The sequence below is a fragment of the Triturus cristatus genome, chromosome 7, assembly GCF_964204655.1.
Source record: "Triturus cristatus chromosome 7, aTriCri1.1, whole genome shotgun sequence".
Classification (NCBI taxonomy): domain Eukaryota; kingdom Metazoa; phylum Chordata; class Amphibia; order Caudata; family Salamandridae; genus Triturus; species Triturus cristatus.
Window position 1 is genome coordinate 1,036,223,338 of NC_140590.1, and position 11,304 is coordinate 1,036,234,641.

The window sequence follows — 11,304 nt, forward strand, 5'->3', positions numbered from 1 at the left end:
CCCAGGCCATTCATTGTTGCAATCATTGGTCACTTGACGTTGACATCCTTATCTGCACATCACTGCTACAATGTCTGCATCTACACTCATTAACACATGACTGCTATTGTGAGAAGTAATTTCGTACAAGGTGTTGTCTAACATCTTCTCCTTCATCTGACTCACTGTCATCGCCTTCTCTAGGCATTTCACGCGCCTCACCCCGGTGGGTTTCTGTGGCCTGCACCATCATCATCAATGAGAGTAACTTCGCTTCTGAGGGCAATCGTGACATAATCTGTGGAATGCTGCTGTTCCGAAGTACAAAGGAAACATGTGCATATCCTGGGAACTTGGCACAGATGTGGGTGATGTATAAATCCGCTAGGCAAACCACATGCTCATTGATGGAATGATAGTGTTTCCTGTTCCTATACACCTGCTCACAGTCGTGTGGTGGAACCAAACCAATATGTGTGCCATCTATGGATCCGATTACATTGGGGATGTTACCAAAAGCAAAGAATTCTCCCTTCACATGTGCCAAATCATCATGTTGTGGAAACTGTATGTATGTGCCAACAAGTTTCAATAGAGCTTGAAGGACTCCTGTGAGCACTGAACTTTGGTTGTGACATCCTATCTGATGTGGCAATCGTGAATTGGGATGTTCCAGTGGCAAAGAAATGTAACACAGCCAACTCCCTTACCAGTGGTGTGATATTGTGAGGATTATCAAGTTCTTGTGAAATGCCTGGCTTCGGGTGCTCTGAAAGATACAAAATTGTTTGTAGAACAAAACGGTACTTCTGGATCACATGTCTAACTTACATGGTGAGAAGATCAGGGAAAGGCCTTTAAACCGGAGGCACGCATCTCCTCCTTCTCCTCAGATACCTAGATGAGAGACAGAAGCAACATGTGCGACTGAGGCAGGAAAATGATGTACACATATGTCACATGGATGCTGAATTTACAGCTAACACAAAATAACCAACATTAAGTAAAGCAACATATGCTTCATACCATTAACTCAAATTTCTACATACAGTCAGTCAGTCAGTCAAAAGTCTTTATTCGGTTTAAGTGCAAACCATAAAAGCATACTACAATAAATAGACTTAAAAATACAGAATTCATTTTAAATAACCATTACAGCTAAAAGACGCATTGACATAGATTAATAGAAATAGAGCAATGTGTCCAATTAAAAAAACATTAAAATGGATACAGTTCATTTCCTCAAAGAGCAAATTAAAACAGATAAAAAAATTCGCAATGTTAAAAGTTTCCCAGACATCATTTAACATCTGAAGGTAAAGAAGAGCAGGTCTCACCTGAACAAAGCCTTTGTTTCTTAGTATAGGTAACAAAAAGCGTTTCCTTATGTCAATAAAGTGCTCACAGAAGAAGAAAAAATGTGTCATGTCCTGTGGAGAAAAATTATCACAGGAACAAGGGCCAATATCCATAGCCCTTTTCCAGCCTTTCCTATCTCCAAACAAGAGGTGTAATTGATTTAGTTTAAATCTAGTCAGTAGGAAATGATGATTTGCATTTGTGACATAGCCTAAGTATGGTTCCATGGATGGTGTAGTTTTACAGAGCTGGTGAGCCCTAACGGTGCCCTTAACCAGCTCGTTCCCTTCCCTATCCATGGTAGATATGTACACAAATGTTTCTTTACACCATTTAAGGTCACCTTTTACCAGGGCCTCTGGGGACTGATATAATTCAGGTCTACCTAGTTTTATGGCCAGGTTCTGAATATATTTCAGCCAAGGTATACGGGACCCAAAGTCTAGCAGTGTGCAGTCTTTCATGATTGTGTGGTTTAATTGTAGGTCTGGGTTAAGCCAAATGCTAATCCATTTCAATAATGGGGCCAGGGCGATACTATCTTCTACAGAACCGATTCCAAGTTCCTGGTGAACATTATAGTTGGCAGTTGAAATCGGGACTGAGAGGAGGTTTTTTAGAAACCTGTCCTCAACGATCTGAATGCTTTTAACATTTTTGTATCCCCATATCTCGGCTCCATACAGTGCCAAAGAGAGGCATTTAGCTTTATAGACTTGAATAAGGGCCCTCATTGGTCTGGCACCTAGCTTTCTGACAAAACCCAGAACACCCACAGTGGCTCTAGATAAAACAATCCTTTTTGCTGTAATTTGAGTTACCCAAGAACCTTGGTCGTCAAAAAGAATGCCCAGATAAGGAAATGAAGATACCCTGGATAATTGGTGACCCCCACATTTAAACGTTTTAGACTTAGCAGATTTTGGACCAATAACCATAACATGCGATTTAGCAAAGTTGACAGTTAAATCCAAGGCCTTCATGAAGCCCGCAAATGAATCTAGCAATAACTGTAGGCCCACTCCCGTTCTTGCAAGTAGGGCGGCGTCATCAGCATATAAGAGTGCAGGGATTAAACATTTCCCTGCACGAGGGATATCATTACATGAGCTGATTAGGGCATTGTCTAATTCATTAATGTAAAGAGTAAAAAGCAGGGGTGCCAAAATGCACCCCTGTCTAACTCCATTAGATATGGGTATATCTTTTGTACAATTGCCCAATTGATCGTACCGTACCGTAGCCGATAGATCCCTGTGGAGATCAGCTAAGAAGTAGACGATGTTTTTGTCTACTCCATGGGATAGGAGCAAGGACCATAATTTTGACCTATTTACATGGTCAAAGGCCGATGATAGGTCCATAAAAGCTACCAACAAGGAACCCTTCTTGGCCACCGTGTATTTGCCTATTAAAAGTTGTAAATTTAGACATTGGTCTATGGTGCCCATCCCTTTTCTGAATCCGTACTGGACCTTGGAGAGTGTTCCTGTCTCCTCTAGCCAACCAGTCAATTGGGCAAGGACAACCCTCCCCAGTACTTTCACAGATGAATCTATTAAGGAAATTGGATGGTAACAGCTCGGATCGCCTCTATCACCCTTTTTAAATATAGGTATGATGACAGATTTTGCCCAAGTCAACGGTAGACCCAGTTGACATGCATTAACGAAAACGTTAAATAAGATTTTAGACCAGATTTTTATGTCTGATTTAAAAAGGTCAGCCGGGACTCCATCAGGTCCCGGCGCCTTATTACTTGTCATTTGCATAATGGCATGTGTAACCTCTAATTCTGTAAAGGATAGGGTATAATTCTCGGAGTTCAATATAGGCGTCACCCTAGGGCCATCTCCATCATACACCTGTTTGAAATGGCTGAACCACTTGTCTTCTTGAATACCGCAATCAAGCTCATTATTACATTTACCATTAAAAAAAGGCTTGTTTACGATAGTCCAAAATTTGGCACTATTTTTAATGACATCAAGGGATAGGAGTTCATCCCATGCCTCTTCCCTAATTTCATTTTTACGCTCATTCTGGGCCTTTTTGTAGGCTTTCCTGAATACAGCGATTTCTGCTCTGTCTGGTGGGACAGCTTTCAGGGCTCTCATTAACTTCCGTTGGGCCAATGAGCAACTGTGATCAAACCATTTCTCCCCAATCATGGGTTTGGCCTTGCAAGCTTTCTTAAGGTCACTATTTACCTGTGAACAAATTTTGGCATAGGCGGTCAAGACCACTTCGCCAAAAATCCCGTCTTGCAAACACGTATGCATTTCATCCCCAACCTTTTCCAACAAATTCTCATTAAAGTCCTTCGGGACCACTTGACACCATTTCAGGCGACGTCTTTGGTCAGTTGGCCTTATATCCAAAGTTCTGATTGTCGTATTATCAGATTCTCTTTTCCTAAGATCGTCAGACAAAGTTATCTGGACAGGGTTGTGATCACTATAAGTAGACCAGATAACGTTATACCGACTTACATTATCTGCCAAGGTTGTACTAACAAAGATGTAGTCAATAGTGGAACCCAAGTCAGTACCTTTGTACGTTGGGATATCATTTAAATGATTGACGGGGTGAACCAGAGCATTGTCGGCAAGGAGTTCTTCTAAATACATGCCCTGTAGTGTATGTTCGAAGTGTATATTTCCTTGGTTTGAAGGACCTAAGCTGTCCCATACAAAACATTTGCTAAAACAATGATGAACATTAAAATCACCAAGCACTATAACCGAATAAGGTTTCTTAATATTTTCATTATACGTTTGCAAGAAATCATATAGACTGATCAAATGTTCATTTGGTGTACTTTTAGTAAATGAATTATAAAAATTAACAATAAGCCAATTCCCATTAGAGTTGGATTGAATTTCCACTGCTAAACAGTGAGGCGAACCTGATTCCACTTTGCTGTATTTACCCTCGAGTGACAATGAAATAAGGGTGAGAAGTCCGCCCTTTGCCCTCCCCCGGCAAGAGACCACCGCAGGTGACCAAAAGGCAGAAAACCCATCCAACAAGAAGGTACTATCGGTATCCCAAGTTTCTTGTAGCCCAATGATTTCATGGCCTGATAAACTATCCCTCCATAAGGGATCATGCGCTTTACTATTAAGGCCGGCTATATTCCAACTAAGGACACTTGTGCCTGCAGGCTGTATTGGAACGACAGCTATACTATCCACATTATCAACATTTACATTCCTCACTATTGACGTAGCATGAGGGATGCCCTCAGCACTCATATTTAACTCCGTTCCACTTAATCCCTGGTCCACCTCCCGTGTCGGGATTAAAACTTCCCTAGTGGATAGAGAGGTAACCCAGTCATGGTGAAGTCAATCATTAGAGTCTAAATCACTCAGAGCTTGAAAATGGTTAAATGTGACGATACCATGAGAAAACTGTCCATTAGGGCAACGTGCTCTACCCTCCAATGGTTCACTAATAGGTGGGTTTGTCTGTTGCCTATAAAAGTAGCCCAATGGTCGAACACTAATACCCTGGTCAGTATGAGGAAGCAAAGTAGCTTTTAGTAGGATATTATTCACTAAGGAAGGATTTCTAAAATTTATTATGACACAATCCCCCTTTATTTTTTTACGAGAATGCCCTATCCATGAAACTCTTCTAGTCGTTGAGATCTGATGGGCCAAATGCACTGGAAATTCACACTGTTTGTTTAGCCACGAAACAGTTTTGTTCTTAAGAGATTCGTGGGATTCTATTTTGATATTTTGAGAACCATCCTTCAGGGGAGGAACATTTGTTAACACTACAACAAAAGGGGCGCACTCAGAGGGTAAGTCTGGTTGCGCTCCTCCTGTATGCATGAGCCTGGGTGCGTGGTTACTCCTTGAACAGCTATCTAATGGTAAAAGTTTTTGCATATTGGTCGTGGGTGCAACAGCCGGGGGTTCAACACAATTGGAAATTGCCTTTGGGGATTCATGGGGATCAACAGATCCACATGAACCCCCAACCACACTACAAGATTTCACAGGGGGGTTGTTACGAAGGGCCACAAGCTTACGTAAACCTTCAATCTCTACCGATAGTTCGCCAATCTTGGCTACTAGGGGTTCAACTATTTTTATAATTTTAGCCTCCAAAAAGCCTACCAGAGCGTCTAATTGGTCAGGATCAATCTTAGTTGTTAGATTATTAGAAGAGGCTTCCTTCAAGGTGTCCCCAACTAAAGACGCAGAACCTGTTTTTTTATGGCTACTTCGTGCACCTCCCCGTTTTGTTTGAATGTGTTTGCGGGATCTCAAAACTCTCTCTGTTGTCGGGCCCGGGGATACCTGTGAAGGAAACTCATTTACATCTTTTGGAGGGTCCATATTAGCCTCAGGCAAATCTTGTTCAATAAGAACTAGATCGCCCGGGGTAACCAGATCATGATTATCATTGGAACTAATCACACCGTGAAACGAGGGGGATGAAGTGGTGGATATATTATTCAATGAAGGGGAGATGATAGTCGAGGTGGAGCCTTGACCTAGAGATTTGCGCCTTTCACTATTAATTTTGGTAACTACTTTAACTAAGTAGTTGTCTAGGGTTGAAGCAGTGGCAGATTTGTTTCCCAACAAGGGTTTAGACATGTTGAACAAGTTCCTACAAAATCCTAAAACAACGAATTAAACTATAATAATGTATGTTTATCACCAACACATACAATAATACAAGTCATCCAAATGAGGTGTTTAAAATCAGCACTACAACGTCTTAATTTCTGGGGATAGGCAGGGCACCCAGTCCACAATATCGCGATTAAATACCTTGCGGCTTAATAGCGTGGCCCGACCCGGCCTCTCTCGGTCCTCTGAGGGCCACAGAGGGCCCGCCCTTTGCCCGGTCTTAGCCCGGCGCCGCCCGCGCGCGTCCCGCGACGCGGAGAAAGCGGGCGTTTTTTAAGCGCCTCCGGGAGCGTGTATGACGTCAGGGGCCCAGGGTAGTCTGGGGGCTGTAGTCTCCCCCGCTCCAAGCCGCGAGGTGCTGTGGCGGCGGCAGGGGAGATACGCAGCTCAGGAGAGCCAGGAGTCAGCGACCGTGGGACCGGGCAGCAGAGCGTCCAGCAGAGCCCACAACAGGTATAGGCACACCTTGTTTCCTCCTTTCCCGCTCCTCAATGAAAGCGGGCGTTTTTTAAGCGCCTCCGGGCGCGTGTATGACGTCAGGTGCCCAGGGTAGTCTGGGGGCTGTAGTCTCCCCCGCTCCAAGCCGCGAGGTGCTGTGGCGGCGGCAGGGGAGAAACGCAGCTCAGGAGAGCCAGGAGTCAGCGACCGTGGGACCGGGCAGCAGAGCGTCCAGCAGAGCCCACAACAGGTATAGGCACACCTTGTTTCCTCCTTTCTACATACATCACTTGGCTACTTCACATATGTTCCACAGAGGCAAGTCAATACCTGTCACCATATCACTCAAAATGTCTACAGGACGAAAGATTATTTTAAACGACTGAAGTGTGTGCAACGTTTTCAAACAAGGAATAGCAGTCATCAATACTGGACACTGCATCCTGCTAGCGATAGGCAACATTTGTACATGGTCACATAGGTGCATGGGCACAAGGTATAGCAGTGGTCCACGTAGTCAATCTGCCTGAAGAAGTTCCAGATTTAAATATGACAACGAAGGTTTGAGGATGACACGCCTGCAAAGATGGTGCATGCCCTACATAGCGATAATGTCTCAGGGAGGTTCCTAACGTCGGCGGTCGAAGACCGTGAGTGTGACGCAATCTCCTGGGTCGTCTCTCCCATAGGCTAATGTTGTGAAATGTGACCACGGCAAGCTAATCAATGGGTGAGTATACGCGCATGACCGCGTATATTGAGTACAGTTACGCTTTGTTGTGAAAACATGCACTATTGCCTGCAAAGACTGCAGCCATACACAACTCATTGCCATTAGCTGCTCTGTATCCCCGCTGCGAGCAACAATGCCAAGCTAGACAGGTGTGAGGGCCCCTGCCTTTACCCAGCCCTACTTTATTTAACTTTTATATCACACCTCTTACCTACCTCATCAAGAGTTTCGTTTTTTCTTGAACATCTTATGCAGACGACACTCAAAGATCCAGGAGTAAGTAACAGATTCCACGATTGTATGCAAGCTGTTTTCATATGGATGCGTAGGAACTGTCTTAAACGGAATGCGGATAAAACCGAAATCATACTCTTTGGAGCACAGACTTCCTTTAGGACGCCCTCATGTTGGGCAGCAGAAATGGCCAATCTGTCCACTCCTGCCACTAAATCTCAGAATTTGGGAGTTCTGATGGACCGCAAACTAACTTATAACAATCATGTTAATGCTCTCCCTTCCTCGATGTTTTATACTCTAAGGATGTTAAAAGAGATCTTCCCTTTTATCCCGTCTCATCTGCAAAAAAATCTAATTGCATCACTTGTCACCTCTAAATTAGACTACTGCAATGGTCTATTTCTTACTGCCCCCAATTAAGCTAACAATTTTGCAAAATGCAGCAGCTAGGCTTTTAATAAAAATACCAAAATATCATTCTGTCTCTTTAGCTATTAAAAATGCACACTGGCTGCCTATTAGAGAGAGATGCTCTTTCAAGGCACTCTGCATCGCTTACAAAGCACTTCGCGGTCTGGGCCCGCATAGTGTTAAGTGTTACAACCCAGTTAGAACTTTATGATCGGCTCCTGCTAAACTTATTGTAGTTCCCAGATTCCAACAGTCCTCCTGGAGTGGCAGGAGTTTCTTTCTAGGCACGGCTAAAGCCTGAAACGCTCTACCACCTGTGCTCAAAATCCCCCCAATCTGCTGGACTTTTGGAAACTGCTAAAAACCTGGGGGCACATTATCAACGGCCAGCGATAATTATCGGCGGCCGTTCATAGCGATAGAAAAATTATCGCCAGCTATCGCTGAATATTATCGCCATGATAGCGCTATATTTACAACGCATAGCGCTATGGCAATAATATTTCAGCGATAGCGGTGTTTTCAATGGAACATCGCTGGTTTTCCAGCGATGTTCCATTGAAAACAGCGATAACATTTCTGATAGGGCCCTGTGGTCCTATCAGCATAATCCATATCCCATTAAAAGTATGCCTTAGTCAGGAATTTAACAGGTCTTAAATTCCTGAGTTAAGGCTGAGGTAGCGCGATTTTTTTTATCGCTGCACCTCCTTGTTAATATCGCGAAGCTGCCTTCACAATATTAACATGTGTTGTTTTCACAGCCACGCCTCTTTTGCATCTCATTAGAGATGCCAGGCGAGGCTGTGAAAAAACAGGCTCTACATCAAGGAAACACGCGCTAGCGTGTCCTTGATGATATTGCGATATAATCATCGCCGCTTTTCGCCCAAAAACGGACGCTGAAGCGGCGATAATTATATCGCCAGCCCTTGCTAATATGCCCCTTAGTTCTTCAACACCGAATAACTCAGACACATTTGCTGTATTTCCTCTGCTACTCTAAACAAGCTCCAAGACACCTGCGGGTAATCCTGTGCTTTATAAGATTCATTAACATTAAAATGAACTATGGCGGTACTAGGAATCGTGGCGGAAGAGGTGCTTCATCTGTATGCCAAACTTTTCAGAGGGCAGTTGAGATTTGCTAGATGTTTGATGCTTAATAATGTTGCAGACTATACATGTTTGGTTATTTTCAAAATGTCATGTAATGTGCTATGAGCAGCACATATCCACATATAATATCTTGCTACCTCTGGCAAGGTGATGAATGTGAATGATGAGGATTGAATGTGATGCTCAGAATCACTTCAGACCACAATGTGTCTGACTTTCACCAAATTCCTACTCAGGACTATGCATGATCTTCAGGATGAATTTGTCAAAGTGCACAAAGTTGTCATGCATGAGGCACACTAGTGGCTAATTATCAGGTAATCCAATTTTTGTTTGTCAATGTCAAAAGAGTAGTCAATGTGTCTGTGTATGGACATAACCAATATATTTTGATATCATTATTCACAACAGTTTCTTAGAGACAGGTCAGTACACTGCCTAGACATGTATGAGGCATTGTCATACAAAGTCGGGGCAGACCACTCATTGTCTCCCTCTGTTGTATTAATGCAGCTCAACGCCGACTCCAATCGACATCGTTGGAAAGCCATTGCCCGGAAAGTGCCGTCTTTGGTAGGAGGACCTGGGATGAAATTGTTACAACATCGCCCAGTTCCAGCTTGGATGGTCCTCCCCACGCTATATCAATCAATCAATCAATCAATCAATCAATCAATCAATCAATCAATCAATCAATCAATCAATCAATCCATTTATAGAGCGCGCTACTCACCCGTGAGGGTCTCAAGGCGCTGTGGGGAGGGGGGTGTAGCTACTGCTCGAATAGCCAGGTCTTGAGGTGTCTCCTGAAGGTGAGATGGTCCTGGGTCAGTCGAAGGTGTGCGGGGAGGGAGTTCCATGTTTTGGCTGCCAGGTAGGAGAATGATCTTCCTCCGGTGGTGGTTCTGCGGATTCGTGGGACTGTGACGAGGGCGAGGTTGGCGGAGCGGAGCTGGCGGGTGGGGGTGTAGAACAAGAGGCGGCTGTTGAGGTATTCGGGGCCTTTGTTGTGGAGCGCTTTGTGTGCGTGGGTGAGGAGCCTGAACGTGATCCTCTTGTTGATGGGGAGCCAGTGCAGGTTTCTCAGGTGGGCGGATATGTGGCTGTGGCTGGGGTTGTCGAGGATGAGTCATGCGGAGGCGTTCTGTATGCGCTGTAGTCGTTTCTGAAGTTTGGCTGTGGTTCCTGCAAATAGGGCGTTTCCGTAGTCCAGTCGGCTGGTGACGAGGGCTTGGGTAATGGTCTTTCTGGTTTCGGTGGGGATCCACCAGAAGATTTTTCGGAGCATGCGCAGGGTGTTGAAGCAAGGAAATGAGATGGCGTTGACTTGCTTGTTCATCGTGAGGGAGGAGTCCAGGATGAATCCCAGGTTGCGTGCGTGGTCCGTGGGTGTAGGTGCGGTGCCCAGCGCTGTGGGCCACCAAGTGTCGTCCCAGGCCGATGGGGATTGTCCGAGGATGAGGACCTCCGTCTTGTCTGAGTTCAGCTTCAGGCGACTGAGCTTCATACATTCTGCGACGTCTTTCATTCCTTCCTGGAGGTTGGTTTTGGCTGTGGCTGGGTCTTTGGTGAGGGAGAGTATCAGTTGGGTGTCGTCGGCGCAGGAGATGATGTTGATGTTGTGTTTGCGTGCGATGGCGGCGAGGGGGCTCATGTAGATATTGAAGAGGGTTGGGCTGAGCGCGGAGCCTTGGGGTACGCCGCAGATGATCTCGGTGGCTTCTGAGCGGAAGGGAGGAAGGCGGACTCTCTGGGTTCTGTCGGAGAGGAATGAGGTAATCCAGTCTAGGGCCTTTCCTTGGATCCCGGTGTGGAAGAGGCGGGTTATTAGGGTGCGATGGCAAACGGTGTCGAAGGCTGCCGAGAGGTCTAGGAGGATGAGAGCGGTTGTTTCTCCATTGTCCATCAGGGTCCTGATGTCGTCTGTGGCTGCGATGAGGGCGGTCTCGGTGCTGTGGTTGTCTCGAAATCTGGACTGGGATGGGTCGAGCGAGTTGTTTGCCTCGAGGAAAGCAGTCAGCTGTTTGTTGACGGTCTTCTCGATGACTTTAACCGGGAAGGGAAGAAGAGAGATGGGGCGGAAGTTCTTGAGGTCTTTGAGGTCTGCTGTAGGTTTCTTTAGGAGGGCGTTGATTTCTGCGTGCTTCCAGCTCTCAGGGAAGGTGGCTGACGTGAAGGAGTTGTTTATGACTTTCCGGAGATGGGGAGCGATGATGGTGTCGGCTTTGTTGAAGATATGGTGGGGGCATGGGTCAGAGGGGAGCCGGAGTGGATGGAGTTCATGACGTTGGTGGTGTCTTCGGTGCTGGTGGGGGTCCAGGTGCTGAGGGCGTTGGTGGGGGTTGTTGGTTCCGTGACTGGAGGCGGAGTCTG